The sequence below is a fragment of the Balaenoptera physalus genome (assembly GCF_965194825.1).
Source record: "Balaenoptera physalus genome assembly, chromosome: 2".
Classification (NCBI taxonomy): Eukaryota; Metazoa; Chordata; class Mammalia; order Artiodactyla; family Balaenopteridae; genus Balaenoptera; species Balaenoptera physalus.
In genome coordinates, this window is record NC_138883.1 from 147,683,768 (window position 1) to 147,703,868 (window position 20,101).

Below are 20,101 nucleotides of genomic sequence, written 5' to 3' on the forward strand. Positions count from 1 at the left end.
GGATTCTTTTTGCCCCTAATTTAAAGGCATGTGGACACACACGGCAATTTGTGAATAAAATGCGTGAACATTTGTTTTATCAAGTCTGTAAAGGGACATGAACAAGGATGCTTAGTATGGCGTTGTTTAACGTGGCCAGGGGTTGGAGGCCATCAAGGTGTCCATCCCTGGCAGAATGAAAAGGTGGAGTGTGGCGGATGCACATCATGGAACGTTCTACAGCAGTTAAAATCGAAAGGTCAGTTGTTCATATAACTACATAGATAGATCTTAGAAACACAGAGCGAGTGAAAACAAGAAAGAAACAATGGGCTTTATAACAACATAACACCAGTAACAACAATTAAAAATACATATGTACCCAACAATGGCGCACGTTTACAAGACGCATACATATAAAGCAATACACATTAAATACACTAGAATGGTCTCCTGTGGGGAAGAAGGTAATGAGAGTGGGCAATGGGGATAAAAAGGGAATAAAAGAAAAAAAGACTATTTTATAATAATTTTCCCATTTCTTTTTCCTTTATGTATACTTCATATTTAAATTGTGGTTTTTTTCCCCTTCTAAATCAGGAAGAAAGCTTCCCACCCACAATATTCTCGGGAGAGAGATGAATATTCACCATCTAACTTTTGAAATTGACATTTATTTTGTGATTCAAGAAGAAAAGGTGGTGGGAATAAATAACAGAACTGGGGAATTTAATCCATAAAATTGGGAAAACAAATTAGGTTTTATTAATAAAATTTGAACTGGGTACATTCATCAGTTGGGGGGAATTTATTTAGTTGATGATCTTAATTTGGATAGGGGAGAGGCACTTACCTCTCTGCCACTCCTATCAAGCCCAGAAACAGGCGGTGTTGGTTGCCCTCATTTCCCACTTCCTCGAGCTGGGTGTTGAGTGTCTTTGGGTTACTATCCCCTCGACTTACAGAGGAAGGGGGTACAGAGTCAGTAAATTTCAGGAGCTACAGAGATGCTTATGGTATGTGGTATGGTACGCCACTAAGTTTTACGCCAAATCTTAGTGGCATAAAACAAAAACGTCTTTGTTTGCTTGAGATTCTGAGGGTCAGGGATTCAGACACAGCATAGGTGGGTGGTTCTTTTGCTCATGTGCTATCCTTGCATTGGTGACTGGGCTGAGTAGGAAAGTACAAAAAGGCCTCACTCACCTGTCCAATGGCCCAGTGCTACGCTGGGTGGCTTTTTTCTCTCTCCATGTGTTGTTTTCTTCATATGATCTCTCTCTCCAGCAGGATGGCTTGGACTTCCTTACAACATTGCAGCTGGACTGCAAGAAGAAAAGCATTTACTTATCAAGCCTCTGTGTGCACCACAGTTGCTGATGTCCCACTGGCTAAAGCAAGTCACATAACCAAGCTCAGAATCGATGTGGGAGGGGACCACACCAGGATATGAGTACAGTAAGTCTCCTACGTATGAACCTTCAAGTTGCAAACTTTCAAAGATGCGAATGTGCCCAGAGAAAGGACAAAGAGAGACAAGAGGAAGAAGTAACTGAAGAACCAAAGAGATTCACGACACAGGAAATGGCAAGGGGATTTTCTGTATTTGAGGAGGCACCGTTACTTTTTGAGGCACAGGACCTGAACGCAGAACGGTATACAAAGGTTGCAGCAGCCATTCAGAATGCAATCCAGTGCTACCGCGTCATCTATGATGAGAAAAAAAGAGCTGCTACCCAGACATCACTGGATCGTTTTTTTCAAGAGGGTAGATAGAACTGAATCCAGCAAGGAACCAGAACCTGTGCCATCCACGTCAGGTGTGAGTGATGTTGCAGCTTGCCCTCCATCTCCTATTGCTGACGATCCTTCAGCTCTACCATCTCCCACCTCCTCTCCCCCCTCCAGTCAGTAACTCTTCTTCCCTGTTCACTCGATCCAGCCCCTGTATGCCAGCTGTTGTACTGTACTGCTGTACTTCTCAAGGTACTGTGTTGTAAGAGTCAAAATGTTTTCTTTATTTTGTGTGTGTGTTTCTTTGTTTCTTATGTAGTATTTGTGTGAAAAGTATTTTAAACCTATTACGGTACAGTACTATATAGCCGATTGTGTTAGTTGGGTACCTAGGCTAACTTTGTTGGACTTATGAACAAATTGGACTTACGAATGTGCTTTCGGAATAGAACTCATTCGTATGTAGGGGACTTACTGTACTGGGAGGCATAGTTCTTTGGCAGCCACCAAAGTTCCAGTCTACCACAAGTTCTAATTATAGATCTTACAGCCAGGCAAGGACAGCCCAGGGATACAAGCAGAAGGAACTACTTGTTATCCTGGAAAAGTCTGGAGTTTTATCATCTGCTAAAGAGCTCAGTCAGCTGGTGGCATGTGGCTCCAGGGTAAGAACCAGTATGGCCTCTCTAGCCAATAAGAAGCCTCTAGAACTGGGAGTGAATGAAGGTGTCCTGAACCAGCCCAAAAAGGAACTCAAGCGCCAGTTCCATGAGCCTGGGATGAGATCTAGGCACCAGAGTAGGCAATGGGAGGATGAATACCCCAGCTTCCTGCCCCTTAGGGGCATTCCACACCACTTCCCAGAAGTCCCCCAGAAAGATTGAGCTCTAGTCGCCACAATGTCATCTGTTTATTTAATGGTTCCCATCCTTTCCCCATCTTACTCCTCCACTTACCTATCAGGGCTTCTTCCCAAATAAGCCACTGATACTCAAATTGGGCCTCAGGGTCTGCTTCTGAGGAACCCCAGGTTAAGACATTGAGGGTTGTGGGCCACTGCGTGATCTCAAGAGTCATTCCCAGCTGGAAAAGTCCATGATCTGATCGGGGATGTGGAGATGTGGACTTGGCATTATACAGGCATAGGCTTGAGCCCCTGCCCTCCTGCTCACCAATTCTGTATAAAGAGCTTTTGTTTTCCAAGACGGTCACCAACAGTCCGTCTCATCCTTGTGTGCACACGCCATTCCTCCCATCAAGAGATGAAGTCTATTTCTCCTCTCCTTTGATTCTGGGCTGGCCTTATGCCTTGCTTTGACCAGGGGGTGGGGGGAAGGGGGGGAAGGGATATTCCAGGACTTCTGAGCCCAGACTTTAAAAAGCTTGTAGCTTCTACTCTTTTGTCCTCTTGGAAGCTAGCCGTCATGTAAAACGCCCTGCCACCCTGCTGGAAAGACCAGCATGGAGAAAGAGGGGCCCAGTCAGTCCCCAGCTATTCCAGCGGGTGGGCACTGGGGGATTTTGAGACGTCCAGTTGAAGATGTCAAAAGGGTAGTAAGATACAGTTAACTCCTCTGTATCTCTCTGAATAAGAGCCAGGGCCTTTCCTTCGTTGCTTGGGCAAAGAGGAGGAGTTTACGATTGTAAACGGCAAGGCTGTGTGCGTGTATGGGTATGCGCGTGTGTGGTGTGTGGGCTGAGTGTTTGAAACAGGCTGTGCAGTTTCCCGCGCCCTCACCGCCTCCCTCCTACAGACCAGGCCTCAGCCACACCTGCCCCCTCGATGCCCAGACTGCTAAGACATCAAGCCCCCAGCAGGGCCAGGACCTCACTGTGCCAGCAGCTAATGTAGCACTCGAGCCCAGCAGGGGAAGCCTTTCTTCGTGCGCCCTCTGGAACCATCCTAGGATGCTACCCTCTCCTCTAATGCGATCAAGGTTTTCCTGGAGGATGCCCTTCCCTGAACCCCCTGGAGGGGTCGCTGCTCAACCTTGCACACACACACCCCACCTTAAGGTCTGGAAGTTGGGTCACTGTCCTCTGTGGCTGGGTAACCACCCTCCACCGCACCACCCACTGCAGGGCCGGTAAACTGGAGTGGTGAGTCTAAGCCAATCACAGAGCTCCCAGTCTCTTGCTAGTGATTGGTGTAGGAGTGAGCATGTGAGCCAATTCTGGCCAATGAGATGTGAGGGGAGGTCTGCTCAGGGAGTTCTGGGAAAGGATTCTTTGCTCCTGGGAAGGAGACTCCCGGAAGGCGTGGCTCTCCTCTACCAATGAGCACTGATGGGCCTGGGTGATTCCTGGAGCTGCTGCCACCATCTTGGAATCATGAGGGTCAACAATGATTGGAGGAGGCTGAGGCAGAGAGATGGGAGGAACCTCGATAATATGATTGTATTTTTGAGTTGTATTAACCTGAAAGCTCGCTTACTTCTGGACGTTTTATCAACGGAGATAATACAAGGCAGTATCGTTTGTTTGTTATCTAGACTCAAAGACACCCTAGTGAGGCAGCCCTGGGCTTCTCCCACCTCCAGGGGGCGCTTCCCTGGGACCCTCCCCTGTGCACTCAGGCACCTATGTAGATCCAGAGGGTCAGAGGCCCCCTGTGTGTCCTACTGCCAAAATCTGCCTGCCAGATTGAATACCCACTGCAGAACAGGTGTGACTCTGACCCTGAGGTCGTCCTCCAGCCAAAACGGGTGATGGCTGCTGATGCCTGTCTTCCAGACCCCCTTGCATGGCACTACAAGATCTGGCATTTCTCTTTAGCCTCATTCTCAAACCCGCTTCACCGCACTGTCTCTGCTTCAGGCACACTGTTCATTCATTCACTTAACACAACCTTTCCCCAACCCTTGACCTGTGCCTGGCACTGTGTGAGAGGAGAGGACACATAGGAGAAGCAGGATTTGCCCCAGCCCCCAGGGAGCTCAGGCTCTAGTGAGAGAGCAGGGGTGTACATGACTGCAGTACGAGGTGCCAGGTGCTACAAGAGACGAGTGTGTGCACGTCAGAAACATAAAGGAAGAGTCTTAGGGCAGCAAAGGAAGGTATCACAGAAAAGGTGACATTGAGATGGGTGAGCTGGGTGCGTGGGAGAAGGACATTTAGTGCATCCTTAGCAGCCTCTGTTCCTCAGCCCCATCACACAGACTCAGGGCACTGTGCCTTTGCATTGGCTCTTCCCCTACCTGGAATGCCTTTCCCTTGCTTCGCTGGCCTGGAAACTCCTCCAAGGCCCAAGTCATAGAGTATGTTCTGTGAGAAGCTGTTCATGACTCCTGTGGGAGTGTCATGTGCTCCCCTCTGCTCCCACATCTTTGCACTCATTTCATTGTGAGAATTTGTTCCTGTTTTATTTGCTTGTCTGTTCCTTTCATCAGACTGTGAGGAAGGAACCAGGTCGTACTCACCTTTATATACCCGGCACCTGGCCCAGTGGCTGGCGCATACTAGACATCTGAAAGACAGTTGCTTTCTGCCTATGCCCTTTGTCCCCTCCCAGCCATGTTTTCCAAAGGGCTGAGCAGGCTTTAATATGATTGAGAGAAGCAATGACAGACTATAGGAAGTCCTGTCTGCTGGGCAGGCCCTAAAGGAAGCGGTCCAACTACCAAGGCAAGAGGAACAGTCCCCAGCCTTCAAGACCTTTCCATTCAGGGCCACCATGTGCAGTGGTTCAGGTTGCTTACTGCACAAAGACATTGAACCAAGGGGCTGGGGTGGGGGTGGGGGTATGAAATACAGCCAACTCTCCATTTGCCAACCTTTTTGCCTTTGCACAGTGTTGCATCCACCCAAAGGGGCACCTTTTCTTAATATCCACAAAAGTTCTATGGAGAATAGCCATAGCCCTTGTCCACTCGTGGCAGAACCCTCACTTGTCACAGGGCTCCGCTGCCGGCCCCAAGCCTCTAGGGTATCAGGGCCTAACCTGAGAGTTCTTGCTGAAGGACAGTTCCGATGAAGAGAAAACATCATTTGCCATAGCGCTATTGCTGTTGTTTATACTGTTCTGTTTTCTGGAAATTATACAAAGATAATGTTGCCTAGCCTGCAATGTACATCATGTTTGCTTTCAGTCATGAGGGAAAGTGTGATTCTTACCATAAATGATAAGCATCAGTTACATGGGTCAATACAAAAAAGATCCACTGAGGGAGGTGAAGTCAGATAAAAAAAATAAGCACACAGAAATGCTCATCTTAAGGACCTAGACAGTTACTAAAGCTGCATTACAAATTTAGCTCTGAATTTCCTGGAAGCCAAAGTTCAAGGGCAATCTTGATCAGTTATAATTTTTCATTCAATCAACCAAACATCGAACCAATATTGATGGCTATCTACTTTCTGCCAGGCACTGGGGTGGGTGGAGGAGGAAAGGCAATGGTGACAAGGCAAGCATGAGTCTTGTCCTCATGGAGCTTACAATCTACTGGGGAAAATAAATTTTTGAAAATACAAGTAAACAGACAAATAAGTAAAATGATTACAAATTCTAATACATATAATGAAAGCAACAAATAAGGGGCTGAGAAAGAGAATAAGGGATATGGGGACTTCTATTTATAACAGAGTGGTCACAGAAAGCCCCTCTAAGGAAAGACAAATAAGCTGAGGCCAATTGGACAAAAAGGAGCCAATCATCAGAGAAAAGGAAAGGGGGGCCAGAGATGGGAATAGCATGTGCAAAGGTCCTGTGGCAGGAAAGGAATTGGATAAAAACCTACCATTTACTCTAGGTCACACATTTGATAGCACTGATCCACTTCATCATTCTCCTTACCATCAGTAAGAGTCTGATTCCCTTGCTGCTCACACTTTAAGGCATCCTGCCCTAACAGGATATACTCAAGAAGCCTCATGTCAGTCTAATCACCCCAGATCCCCTTCTGCAGATTCAGCCAAGCCATGCCCCAGGCACTGGCCCAATTCAGATTGGAGGCAAAGGAGTCTGAAGCAGCTCGGATCCCCACAGGGTGAGGTTAGATATGCAATCACCATTCTCATCAGTCTAAGCCAGTGTCCAATTTTTTTTTTAATTAATTTTTATTGGAGTATGGTTGCTTTACAATGTTGTGTTAGCCTCCACTGCACAACAAAATGAAATCAGCCATACAGGTACAGATATCCCCTGCCTTTTGGACTTCCCTCACATTTAGGTTACCACAGTGTATTAGGTAGAGTTTCCTGTGCTATACAGTATGTTCCCATCAGTTGTCTATTTTATACATAGTATCCATAATGTGTATGTGTCAATCCCAGTCTCCCAATTCCTCCCACCCCACCCCTAAGCCAGTGTCCAATCTTTGACCCCTGGGATCCCAAGTGACCCAGGCCCAGAGCCCAGGAGTTCTCCTAATTAGGATAATGGAATATTTATAAATAATACATGGGGGCTTCCCTGGTGGCACAGTGGTTAAGAATCTGCCTGCCAATGCAGGGGACACAGATTCGAGCCCTGGTCTGGGAAGATCCCACATGCCGCAGAGCAACTAAGCCTGTGAGCCACAACTACTGAGCGCACGTGCCATAACTACTGAAGCCCGCGCACCTAGAGCCTGTGCTCCGCAACAAGCGAAGCCACCGCAATGAGAAGCCCGCGCACCACAATGAAAAGTAGCCCCCGCTCGCCACAACTAGAGAAAGCCCGCGCACAGCAACGAAGACCCAACGCAGCCAAAAATAAATAAATAAATAAATAAATTGAAAATAAATAAATAATACATAATGCCTGGGGGCCCCTTGTAAGTTCTCTGCATTCTTGCCCCTCAAACCATGTACGCTTGAGCCAATAACACCCAAACCAGCCATGCAAAGAAACTAATTGGAACAGAGAACCCTGAACAGAATTTGCTGTGACTTTCCTTCCTTCCTTTCTTCCCTCCTTCCTTCAATCAATCATTATATGGTACCTACTCTGTGGAAGGTCCTGTGCTTTCCATACTGAGAGGGTGTGGATAGGGTGAACACTCAGCCTGGACCTTTCTCCCACCCAGGCTCGCCTCTCCATCTGGAGTGGCTGCCACCCATCTCTTCTGGACCAAATTCCATTCCTCTTCCGAATGGAAGCCGTCATCTTTCGCTCAGCAACCTCTGTGTGCCAGCCATCACTCTAAGCACTGGGGTAAATCAGAGAGACATGGTCTGCCTTCAGGGAGCTTGAAGTCCAGTGAGGAAGGCATTACACTCATCACTCCGCAACGCATGAAGTCACTCCACCTGTGGTGCGGGTTGCCCAAGGACACCACAGGGGCCTCTGAGAGTATAATGAGGCGTCTCAGCCCCTCTGGGGGGTGCAGGGAAGGCTGTGCAGAGTCTTCAGGAGGTGCCAGCACATGGGGGTTTAATGTTCCCATACTGGGTCAAGAAATAGAAAATATAACAAATAGAAACACAAAAAGAGGGGACAAACCCAGACCTGCATCGTTAGCTTTGTTCCCCCACAGCTGAAACTTTGCAAGACGCAGACCCCAGGGTTTCACAATGTGTCTCTGTAGAAACGATCCCACCATTAGCAGCAGGTTCCTGGGTTCGGGTCCTGGTGTCACCCCTTCCTCACTGTACTGCCCTGACTTGTCTATTATCATCCTCTCTGAGCCTCAGTTTCTCTGTCTATAGAATAGGGGCAACATCTCCCCCACGGGGTTGGCAGGAGAATCAAATGAGAGAGGCTTTCTACACGGTACAGGGTACGGGACTGGGCTTCATTCCTCCCAAGGTTCTGATCACTGTGACAGCCACGTGTTCTCTCTTGTCATTAAAGTCACTCTCTTTCGGAAAGTCCCAGAGTGTCGGTTTTGTCGACCCCCGGACGTGCTGGTGCACAGCGGTGTTCTGAATGTGCCCCTCACAAAGCTCTGAGATTCCTGCCTCAGCACGAATCTCCTGTCCTCTCTGTCCAATTCTGATTTGACAGCCTGCTCCAAGTATCTATTTGATACTGTTGACAACCAAAATAGAAATCCCATCTCCAGCTACCCTGGATACAGCTTGTCACAGTCTTTAGAAGACAAACCTGGTGATGGGCTCGCTTAGAATTCTTTCTCGTAAAGGAAGGAGTCACAGAAGCTAGACGTTGTGTCCCTTCATCCAGGTGTGTGGCAGAGGGAGGCGTGCTAATAAACTGGGGGACAGGTGGAATGTCCCCTTTTGCCAGGCAGAAAGCCGTTCGCTAGTCATGCTTGTACTGTGCTCTGGCATAATCTCACTCAGATGAATAGCAGCTGTCATTTAAGACAAATCTACTCTGAGCCAGGCCCTGTGCTAGGACTCCATGTCCAACACCGCTCGTGCTCGCAACCACCGTGCAAAGCCAAGACTGTCGTGTCCATTTTATGGATGAGGAAACTGAAGCTTCAGAGAGGGATAATAATTTGTCCAGGGACTTCTCTGGTGGTCCAGTGGGTAAGACTCTGCGCTCCCAACACAGGGGGCCAGATTCGACCCCCGGTCAGGGAACTAGACCCCACATGCTGCAACTAAGAGTCCACGTGCTGCAACTAAAGATCCTGCATGCCACAACTAAGACCCGGTGCAACCAAAAGAAATAAATAAATATTTTTTAAAAACAATAATTTGTCCAAAAAGTCACCCAACTGCAGAGTGCTAGGGCTGGGGTTTGAGCTCAGGTGTCTGCTCACAACACCACACTCTCTCTGCCTCAGTCATGGGCATTTCCCATCCCTCCCTTCTGTCCTTGGCCACTTTGGGTCCTGGCAGGCACAGCTGGTACCCGACCCCTGTGAGACCCATCGTTGTTAGACAGATTCAGGGAACGCTGGGCTGAATGTCCCCGGGGCCCCTGTGTCCGTGCTGACCCAGTCCCTGCTTTGATGCCGACTTCTTAGTCTGACCTTTGCCCTGCTGAAAAAATCAGGAAGCCTCTGGAACCCACAAGCTGGAGTCTGCCCCAGGCCACCTGCTGATCTCTATCTGCCAGTCACCACCCCTCAAGCCTTCTAACTGGCCTACACTTCCAGTCGCCCTGCCACCAGGATGGCTTCCAGCACCAGGGCATGAGCTAGTCCACCCTTTGGACACTTGACCTCAGGCAGCCCTTCTGTCTTGTTTCAAGTCCCAGACTCGTGTTAGCAGAGGTCCCCCTTTAGAATACCCTGCCTTTACTGACATTTCTCTCTGCCTGTATCCAGCCCCCAGGTGTAAACGCAGGAACCATCGCCTGGCAGGTGCTCTGCAAGGAACGGTACTCACCTAGACTGTTGATGCAAGAAGGGTCTTTACACCCATCCTGCCCACCCCTACACTGCAGAGAGGAGACTGAGGTCCAGAGAGGAGAAGAAGCACAGGGACAGGGTAAAATGTAGACAGAGTAAAATCTAGAACCCAGATCAGGTGGCTGCTGTTGATTATCAGGACATCTATTTATGATTAGCATCTGGAATGGTTTACAGAAGATAATGCTATAAAAATGTGGGGCTAGGGTCCTGTGGCCAGACCAGGGCTTACCTATATATGTTTTTCACCACTAGGAAAAAGTACCCCTTCTTCAGGCAGACCCAGCTCCTCACCAGGGTAAAGGCCCAGCAAGCAGACCAAGGACTAGATTTCAGGTCCTACTTGCCCCTTCAGCTGAGCACGTTTGTGCAGTGAAGCACCTGAACAACTGTACATGGCGGCCTTGCGCATATAACACTGAAATAATTTGCTTAACTGTCTGCTTCTTCTACCAGAATAAGGGCTCTTTGAGAGTGGAGTCCTGTTTCATTAACTGTTGTATCAGTCTCCATCTTGGCAAAGAGCCTGGCACATAGATGCTCATGGAAGCCTGCTGAATAAATGAATGGATGAATAAATGATTCACTACTTCCCTTTGTAAATATTCACTTAAGCGACTCTCACTTATATATTACTTAATTTTCTTTAAGTTTTAATAATGTCCTCCGTCTCAGGGTCCCCACGCAACATGAGAGCACTAACTTCTGCTTGTCCTCCTCCTCACGGGAGTGCTGAGAAGGTAGTTGGAAGCAACAATAGTTTTCTTATCTCCTTGGAGAAGGATACCAGCTATTACTGGGGTTTTATAGATGAGATCCCCACTGTTCTCCATAAATTCATGTGTCTGAGCTTCTGTCTCCCTGGTTATGTATTGCTGGCTGGCTGAAGTTATTCTGGGCATTTCTTCAAGTGTCACTGGTAACTTAGAACTCACCAGTGACAAGCTGGCAGATTCACTTACAGAATGCAGCTCTTGAAAACTACTAATGATGCCATGAAGAGACAGGAGACAGGAACCAGCAATATTTGGTCTTCGGTTTAAAGCATAAATATCTGAAAATGAGAAATTCCTTGGAGTCAGCCTCCCAGATGGAACATTTAGTACTTGGTTACATAAAGAGCTACAGAAGGCAAGAGGTCAGGGCAGAGCTGCAGCAAGGGGGGTGCCTAGGACCCAGGGGGACTGTGCACTGCAGAGGTGGGGAGGTGTCAAGAGCATTGCCCACTTGACGGTGAGCGGTGAAGGTTGAACTTCCCTCCATCCACTATCCATTCACTCTGCTCGGATCAGAGCACAGTGCCAGGCACTGTGGAGAGGACTTCGAATGTGGCAGGATTTTTAAAATGAGCAAATTGGTGGTGTTTTATGAGATTGCAGACTCATCTGAAAGAGGAAGCTGCAGAAAACAAAATGAGAGGAATCTCCCCTTCTTCTCTCAAGAGAGCCAGCAGGACTCTCCATGAGGTCTGCCCCAGGGGAACGAAGAGAGACTTTTAATTTCTCAAGGCTAGGCTCTGGGCACAAAGAGCTGGCTTGTCTGGCATGGGCAGGGGCTCTGGGATGGACAGGAAGAGGCTCAACCCTCTGAGAGACCCAGGTCTCCCTGAGACAGGGAGCCAAGGGGTGCTGGGAAGGGTAGTGCTATGCTGGTGAAGCGAACAACCTGCCTTCAGGGCAGTGGGGATGGGTCCTGATTTGCACTGTTGACCGATTTCTGTGGTGTAAATATTTCCACCGTGACTGATGTCAGGCCACCAGCTTCATGTCACTGCATAGGAAGCTGGGAAGAGAGGAGCAAACAGTCGGCTCTCACAAGCCAGTACAAGCCTTCTACAGCACACCAATGACACGGCAACATGCCCCCACCTCCATGCAGCTCCTCAGGAGGGGGCGAGACCCTTTACAGGGTGGCCCATGGGTGCCAGGGACTGAAACCCAAGCTCTAAAAACCTCGTGAACTATTGCAAAAGATCTCAGAGCCTGGCTCGGCGTGAAGGAAGAGGAGCCACCCTTCCTTGGAATGAAACATTTGGACTTGAACTTGAGGCTCCAACAGTGACCATATGGGACAGAAGAACACAAGCTTTGCTGAAGTTTCTGGTCTGTGTAAACCGTCCTTGCTCACCCTAAGGAGGGGGTACTCCAGGCAACAACTCAACCATGGTGACTGGGAGCTCATAGCCATATTTAATTTGATTTACAAAAATAAAATAGCAGGATGGTTCTTGCATATGACTGTGGGGATACAAATTCATACAGCAACAAAGAAATGGCCGAGTCCTTCTGACTTCCAAGGGCTTATACCTTCACGTTTCTCAGCTTACGAGAGAAAATGAAACAAGTATTCAAATACACCCAATAGAATGTGGTGTGGACCACAAGAAGGATACCAATATAGTAAAGAAGACTGTCACACATTTCTATATGACTGCATTGGCAAAGAGCTTTCCCACACAAGATCTCCTTTCATCCTTCTCAGGACCTTCAAGATTTTGCAAGAAAATCATTTTCAATCTAATAAAAGTCTATTCCCAGCCAAATTATCAGTCAAGGGATAGCAGATTAAAGACACTTTGAGATACCCAATACCTCACATGTTATACCTCCTACACACCTTTTGTTTAGGTAGCAAATGTAAAACAAGAAAGAGAAACACACAGGATCCAGAAAGCAGGGGATTCAATCCAGAAGTGCAATAAGGAGAAGTCCCAGGAAAATGTACCCAGTTGTCCTAAAAAGCAACCAGGAGAGACAGCATATGAGAAAACCTGTAGACATTGGTAGGGAGAAAAGCAAGCAAATGAAAAACAAGGCAGTTGTTAACTCCAGGACAAACAATGGGAGGGTTGTAGGAGAGTTCAGTACACATCTACAACAACAAAACATGAACTAATGTCTATAATTGATAAATGATATAATATCCATGTAAACATATTATTTAGAGACATGGTAAATGTAGGGGAAAGAAGTCAGAGGATTTGAGGGTAGTTGTCTCTGGGGAATGGAGCTAAGGACATGGAGAGAGGTGGGATACTACTAACTTTTTAAACTATGTAAATTCATTATATCATTAAACAGAAATAACAGCTTTGAAAAACCTATAGTAAAAAAGTATCATGCAATTTGAAATATATTACACAACAAATTTTAACACATTAGAGAGCAGCAATATAATCTCTGTATCTGTAATCCGTCATAAGAAAATGTTATAAATTTGAATTTATAAAATAAAATTTTAATCAACTTTTTAAAGCCAAGGCCCTAAAGGCATAAACAACAGACTTAGAAACATTTATGATGGGTCAGAGACTGTTTTTCTCTTGTACGTAAATATTTTAAATTTTTTTATTTCAAAATAATTATAGACTCACAGGAAGTTGAAAAATATTAATATTATGAAGAGGTCTGGTATATCCTTCACCCAGTTTCCCCCAATGGTTATATCTTGCATAACTATCTTACAATATCAAAACCAGGAAATTGACATTGGTATAGTGTGTGTATAGTTCTATGCCATTTTGCACATGTGTAGATTTGTGTCACCACCACTATAATCAGGATATAGAACTATTTCACTACCACAAAGACTTCTCTCCTGCTACCTCTTATTCATAAAACATGGCAAACACTAATCTGATTTCTATCTCTATAGTTTTGTTACTTTGAGAGCATTATATAATGAAATCATATAGCATGCGACTTTTGAGATTGGCTTTTTCCATTCAGCATAGTGTCCTTGAAGTTCATTTGGGTTGTTGGTTGCATCCATAGTTTATTTCTTTACTTTCTGAGTAGTACTCCATGGTATGAATGTATCACAGTTAGTTATTCACCTATTGAAGAACATTCCAGGTGTTTCCTGTTTTTGGCTATTGCAATAAAGCTACCACAAGCATTTCTGTACAGTTTATGTGGACATACGTTTTCATTTCTGGGGTTAAGTGTCCAGGAGTGTGGTTTCTGAGTTGTTGGGTGAGCACATGTATAGTTTTGTAAGAAACCGCCAAACTCTTTTCCAGAGTAGCTGTAACATTGTACATTCCCACCAGCAATGTATGAAAGATCCAGTTTCTCCACATCCTTTCCAGCATTTGGTATTGTTACTCTTTTTTATTTTACCTCTTCTAATGGATGTGTCGTGAGAGCTCATCAAGGTTTTAATTTGCATTTCCCTAATGGCTAGTGACTTTAAACATCTTTTCATGTGCTTATTTGCCATCCATATGCCCTCTTAGGTCTTCAGTGACCTATCTCTTCATGGTTTTTGTCTATTTTCTAATTGTATTGTTTGTTGTTTTACTATTGAGTTTTGAGAGGTTTTTTGAAATATATATTCTAGATATGAACCATCTGTCAGATATGTGGTTTGCAAATATTTTCTCCCCATCTGGCACTTATCTTTTATTTTCTTGACAGAGTCATTTCCAATTTTGATGCAGTCCGATTTATTGATTTTTTTTCTTTAATAGATCATTCTTTTCTTGTTATATGTAAGAACTCTTCACCAAGCCCTATGCCTTATTTTATCCTATGTTTTCTTTTAAAAGTTTCATAAGTTTATATTTTATAATTATCTATGATCCATTTTGAGTTAAACTTTTGTACATAGTGTGAGGTTTAAATTGAGGTGTATATTTTTGCCTATGGATATACAATTGCCCCAGCACCTTTGCTGAAAAGACGATTCTTCTTCCATTGAATTGCTTTGACATCTTTGTCAAAAATCAATTGATTGTACTTGTTTGGGTCTGTTTCTGGATTCTTCTGTTCCACTAGTCTATGTGACTATCTCACCACCAATATCACTCAGCTATATAATGTCTTGAAATTGGGTGGACTGATTCCTCTCACTTTCTTCCCCTTCTTCTTCCTCCTCTTCTCCCCCTCCCCCTCCTCCTCCTTCTCCTTCTCCTCCTTCCTCTTCTTTTGAATTGTTTTAGCTATTCTAGGTCCTTTGTCTTTCTGTATAAATTTTAGAATGATCTTGTCTCTACTACAAAAAGTCTTGCTGGAGCTTTGATAGGAATTGTGTTAAACCTGTATATCAATCTGGGGAGAACTGACATCTTAATAATGCTAAAACTTCCAACCCAGGAATATAGCATGTCTTCATTGATTGATATTTAGATATTCTTTGATTTCTTTCATCAGCTTCTGCAGTTTTAAGTATATAAGTCCTGTACATATTTTGTTAGACTTATACCTAAGTGTGATGTGTCAACTTGACTGGGCTAAGGGATGCCCAGAGAGCCAGGGAAACATTGTTTCTGGCTGTGTCTGTGAGAGTGTTTCTGGAAGAGCTTAGCATTTTGAACCAGTAGACTGAGTGAAGAAGATAGACTGCCCTCACCAGTGCTGGCGGGCATCATCCAATCTGTTGAGGGCCTGAATAGAACAAAAACGTAGAGGAAAGGTAAATTTGGTCTCTGCCTGAGCTTGGACATCCATCGTCTCCTGCCCTTGGACATTGGTGCTCCTGGTTCTCAGGCCTTCAGGCTCAGACAGGATCTTGGTCTTATGCCATTGGCTCCCCTGGTTCTCAGGTTTTTGAATTCGGACTGAATTATACCACCAGCTTTCCTGGTTCTCCAGACTAATACACTAAGCATCTCTCTTTTTTGGAGCAATTGTAAATGACACTGTACTTTTAATTTTGTTTTTCATGTATTTATTGCTATTTTATAGAAATACAGTTGATTTTTTTATGTTGATCTTGTATCCTGTGACCTGGATGTCCTCACTTATTAGTTCTGAGATTTTTTTTCTTTGTAGATTCCTTGGGATAGTCCATGTAGACCATCGTGTCATCTGCAAATAGGTATAGTTTTATTTTTTCCTTTCTGATCTGTATGCCTTTTATTTCCTTTTCTTGCCTTTGAGTGATCTAGGACTTCCAGTACTATGTTGAATTGCTCAAATAAGAATTAACACCAGTTCTATACAATCTCTTCTAAAAAATAGAAGATAGAACACTTCCCAATTCATTTTCTAAGACCAAAATTACCCTTATACCAAACTCAGACAAATACAATTCAGAGAATGAAAACTACAGATCTCCTTCATGAATAGAGATACAAAAATTCTTAAAATATTAACAATGAAAATTCAGCAATATATAAAAATAATTACATGCCAGGACTAAAAAGGGTTTCTTCCAGTGATGCAAGGTAGGTTCAATACTTGAAAGTCAATCAACCATATTAATAATCTAGCCTATCAATAATCTATCATATTAACATGCTAAGGAGAAAAATCACATTTTAATATCAACTGATACCAAAAGAGCACTCATTTGAATGTATATTTCCCTTTATCACTTGCCAACCTATTGTAGAATGACCAATAAAGAAACCTAGAGAGTTCGATTTTGAGCTGTCAGAATCCTTTGACCCACTTAGGTGACCCTGGGGATGGGTAGAAGGAGGAGGGAAGGGTAAATGCTCTGGCTAAAAGCAAGATAGATGGTGGGAAGGACCTTACGTTTCAGACGTAACAAGAATCCAGTGCCATTCTGGACTTGAGTCCTAGGGGTCCATAAAGCTTGGAGGAAAGTGTTGGTTCCTAAAAGGAGCCCAAAGCTCCCCTCTGCCCACTCTTTCCTACCTCAGTGCTCAGAATTGCTGGAATCCAGTCCCCTGCAAGAGAAAGTCCACGCTTTTACTTAAGAGGCCATGCACCAGAATTCATATCAGGAAACATCAATAGGATGTGAAGGGTTTGAACAGTCTGAAGCAAAAGCCTCTTATCTCCCACACGGACCTGTGACTGATTCAGTAGCTGCTTAGAGATTGAGAGGTCCCAAGTCTCAGGCAAACATCAACCTACCACAGCTAAGAAAAGTCCCCTCGCAGATTCAACCTTCTTCCCTGACAGATGGCAGATGGCAACCAGTGGCCCAGAAAAAAGACAACTGTATCCAAAGCTCAGAGTTTGTTTTGACACAACTTTGGGTTCTGCTGTCAGGTTCGTGCATAGAATGGCCCTTCGCATACCTCTGTCATATCTGTCATCCAGGTCAGACAAAGCATCCCACGGTGAGGCTCTGAAATCCCATCCCAGGGATCAAGAGCATTTTTTCCCACAATATGTCACACCCCCTGTGTGACACAGCAGGGCAGCCATCAGCACCTGGCACGGAAGCTCTGTGGACACCTTGAAGTGGCTGTGTTTGGACATCACCTGACACACACTCGCATGTGGGCTGTCCCAAGCAGTCACTTCCCCCTTTCTGAGCCTCCATTGCTTCATCTGTTGAGTGAGGCTGGCAGGAAGAGGGATCTCCAAGGGAGCCTGCAGCTTCACCGCTGGATGGCTCCAGTTTGAGCCACGCACGGCACATGCAGAAGGCAAAGCCATTCCGTTCACATCCCTGGTACTAAGGCGACTCTGGACTATTACATGAGCAAGAAACAAATGTCTACTGTGTTTGAACCAAAATCTTTTGGATTCACTTGTTACAGAGCTCAGTCTGTACCAACGCAGGCTCTGAAACTGACCTGGGGATTCATTTTCTGTGCCTCTGGGCCGTGAGAAAAGGTTCCTCTGATATCGCCCAGGGTTCTTGGTCTTCCCCAATTAAGAGAAATTGACTAGAATCCAGACAAGAAATTCAGGCAAGGCTTTATTGGGGCCCTGCTGTAGCAGGGGGAGTGAGAACAACAGTTTCCCTTGCTTGCTCTCCCTCAGTGGGAGTGGTGAGCTGGTTCCTTATATGGGGTAAGAGTAGGGGTGTGTCCAGGGGTCGGGCAGAGAGGGGGTTTAGGTGTTCTGCCCGCCCCTTAGGTGGTGTTGTGTGCAGGGGGCATGCGCAGTACCCTGCTTTTGCTCCCGACACCCTGTTTTTGCTCCCAGCTCTTCAAAAGTGGCAGTTGGGATTTTTGGCCTCTTTGTATCTTTTGTCCAGAATTTGACCCAACTGCGTATGCATGCAGTTATTTTCAGTCCCTTATAGTTTCTTTATTTTCTGTTGCTGGAGGAGAGGTGTGTCCAGGTGCAAGCACTGCAGCAAAGGGTCCCAGGTCCCAGCCGGTCTCACCTCCTCCTTCCCCATGTGCTCCAGGAATTGTACAAAGTGTAAGGTTCGAAAGGGTGGGGACATCCTGAAAAGTTATCAAATGATTATCCAATTTGGTCGCCTCAGTTATAACAAGGAATTCCCTCCTTCGTTTTTCTTTCTTTAATTAAAATACTGAAAAGAGCCTAATGACACTAGATTGATTTTTAAACCACTCTGAATTCCATTTCTTAAAATCCTCTCCTACTTTGGACTCTGCACAAAGCTACCCCAAAGAATCAATATGGAAGCTTGGAACAATTTCTCATCCAAAAACTCAGTAAAATCTCTCTTCCAGAACAATCTAGAACATTCTAGAACTGTACCACATGGAAAGATACACTCCCTAAATAGCAGAAGATGTGCCTACTCTTTTAAGCACCAGAAGTTTTTGACCGAAGGCATTTCTCAAACCTCTTTTCCTGTCCCTTTTTATTTCTTTACTATAGTAACTTTTTTCTTACAAAAAGTAGAAAATTAAGATTAAAAAAAAAGAATATTGAAAGAAAATTGGATCAAAATAAGAAGCAGAGCACATATGCCTCCTCCCCTCCCACTCCTCTAAAATGATTCAAAAGATCAGATTAGCTGGGCCTGATTCCAATGCAGGGGGTGGTAAATCTTTGACTTATTGTTCATACTCCTCCATGGTTATAAGTCAATCCTAGCCCTCTGTATGTCACAAAATTTGATCCAAAGAAAGAATACTGGAGAGGCGAGAATGGTAAACTAAGATCCCAGAGACCTGGATTCTGGTTCTAGCCCGCCATGGACGATCTGTGTGATCTTGAGCATGTCACTCTCCCAATCAAAAGATGAGGAGGTTGGATTGAATTATTCTTAGGTTTCCTATCAGCTCTGAATCAGTTAGGGTCCAGCAGGAAACAGAGAGAACATTCAAATTGGGTAATTTGAGAGAGGAGTGTAATAAAAGGGACTCTATCCAAAGGTTTGGGCTGGGAGGAGGGAAGCCAGAGAGAAAGCTCCATCCTGGAGTAAGCACCACCCCAGGTCCTGAGGAGCAAGGGGAGGGAGCTGTCGCTGGAACCCAGAGGCAGGGCTGTGTGCAGAGCACCTCTGACAGCGGGATGCCGCACCAACCTCACTCCCCGCTGCAACCAAACCAGAAGCCCTGGACGGGACTGAGACCAAAGACTGAGGCCAGCCTCCCGGGGCACAGAGCAGGCCGGGGAAGAGCGGCGAGCAGGTGTGCAGTGGCAAATGGGAGATGCCCGGCACGAGCTCCTTACACTGGTGGTCGGACTGCCGCACTGTACTCTGTGCTCATGGAGGACTGAGGTCTGCTTTACTTAATGGGTGGGCAACCATATGCTCAGCTCACACGTCGGCCAACTTTTTGTTCCTGATTCTCGATGGGCTAAGAAGCCTAACAGGCAAGTTCACCAGAAGGCAGTATACGGTGTATATGCAGAGGTGATGGACGACGGCCCGAGGGGCTTGTCTCTGGTTAAATCAGAGCCTTGGAGCTGTGGTTTTCTCTTTGGCTACTCAGAGGTCCTTTATGTTTGCTTCCTGGTCGGCTACTGAGCTCTGGATGTTAGCAAGTCCCTGAGCCACAGGGACACTGGACTGAGTTGGAAGGGAATATTGGCTTTTTCAGCCCTGGTGCTCACAACCGTGCAAACAGCTGTAACTTCTGTGCACAGCTGCCAGCTGCCCCGAACAGAGACCAGAATTAGAGATTTGTCCTGAAATATAACTTATTAAATTAAGCTGCTAGATATTTGTCAAACTCCATACCCTGTGAACAGAATATGTATCTTCTTTCCCAGGGGCCATAGAACAATCACTAAATTGACCATATACAGGGCACAACAAAAACAGTGAGAAACTTCAAAATGTAGAAATAATACTGACCACGTTCTCTAAGTACGATATAATAGAACCAGAAATATGCCAAAGCAAGCAAAAAATCTACTTGGAAGTTCAGAGAGTATTCAATTAAACTTTGAAAACTATCTGCCTAAAAAATAAACTAACTTCAGAATATTTTAATGGAGTGATAATCAGAAATTTATATAGCAATCCTAGTGGATCCAGAAAAAGTCTGCACTTGAAAGAAAAGGTGT

At 45.4% G+C, this 20,101-nt stretch overlaps 1 long non-coding RNA gene across 2 annotated transcripts in view; it reads right to left on the reverse strand.

Moving 5' to 3' along the window:
- The window catches only part of LOC309654616, a 55,673-nt gene that overhangs the window by 27,481 nt on the left and 8,091 nt on the right, over nt 1-20,101 (reverse strand). Inside the window, exon 2 of one of the 2 annotated variants that reach the window (XR_014260343.1) lies at nt 1,186-12,689. This is a non-coding gene — a long non-coding RNA (uncharacterized lncRNA). Of the gene's footprint in view, nt 1-1,185; nt 13,102-20,101 lie in introns of those variants that run through there. The other variant, XR_014260344.1, reaches the window with a different exon arrangement.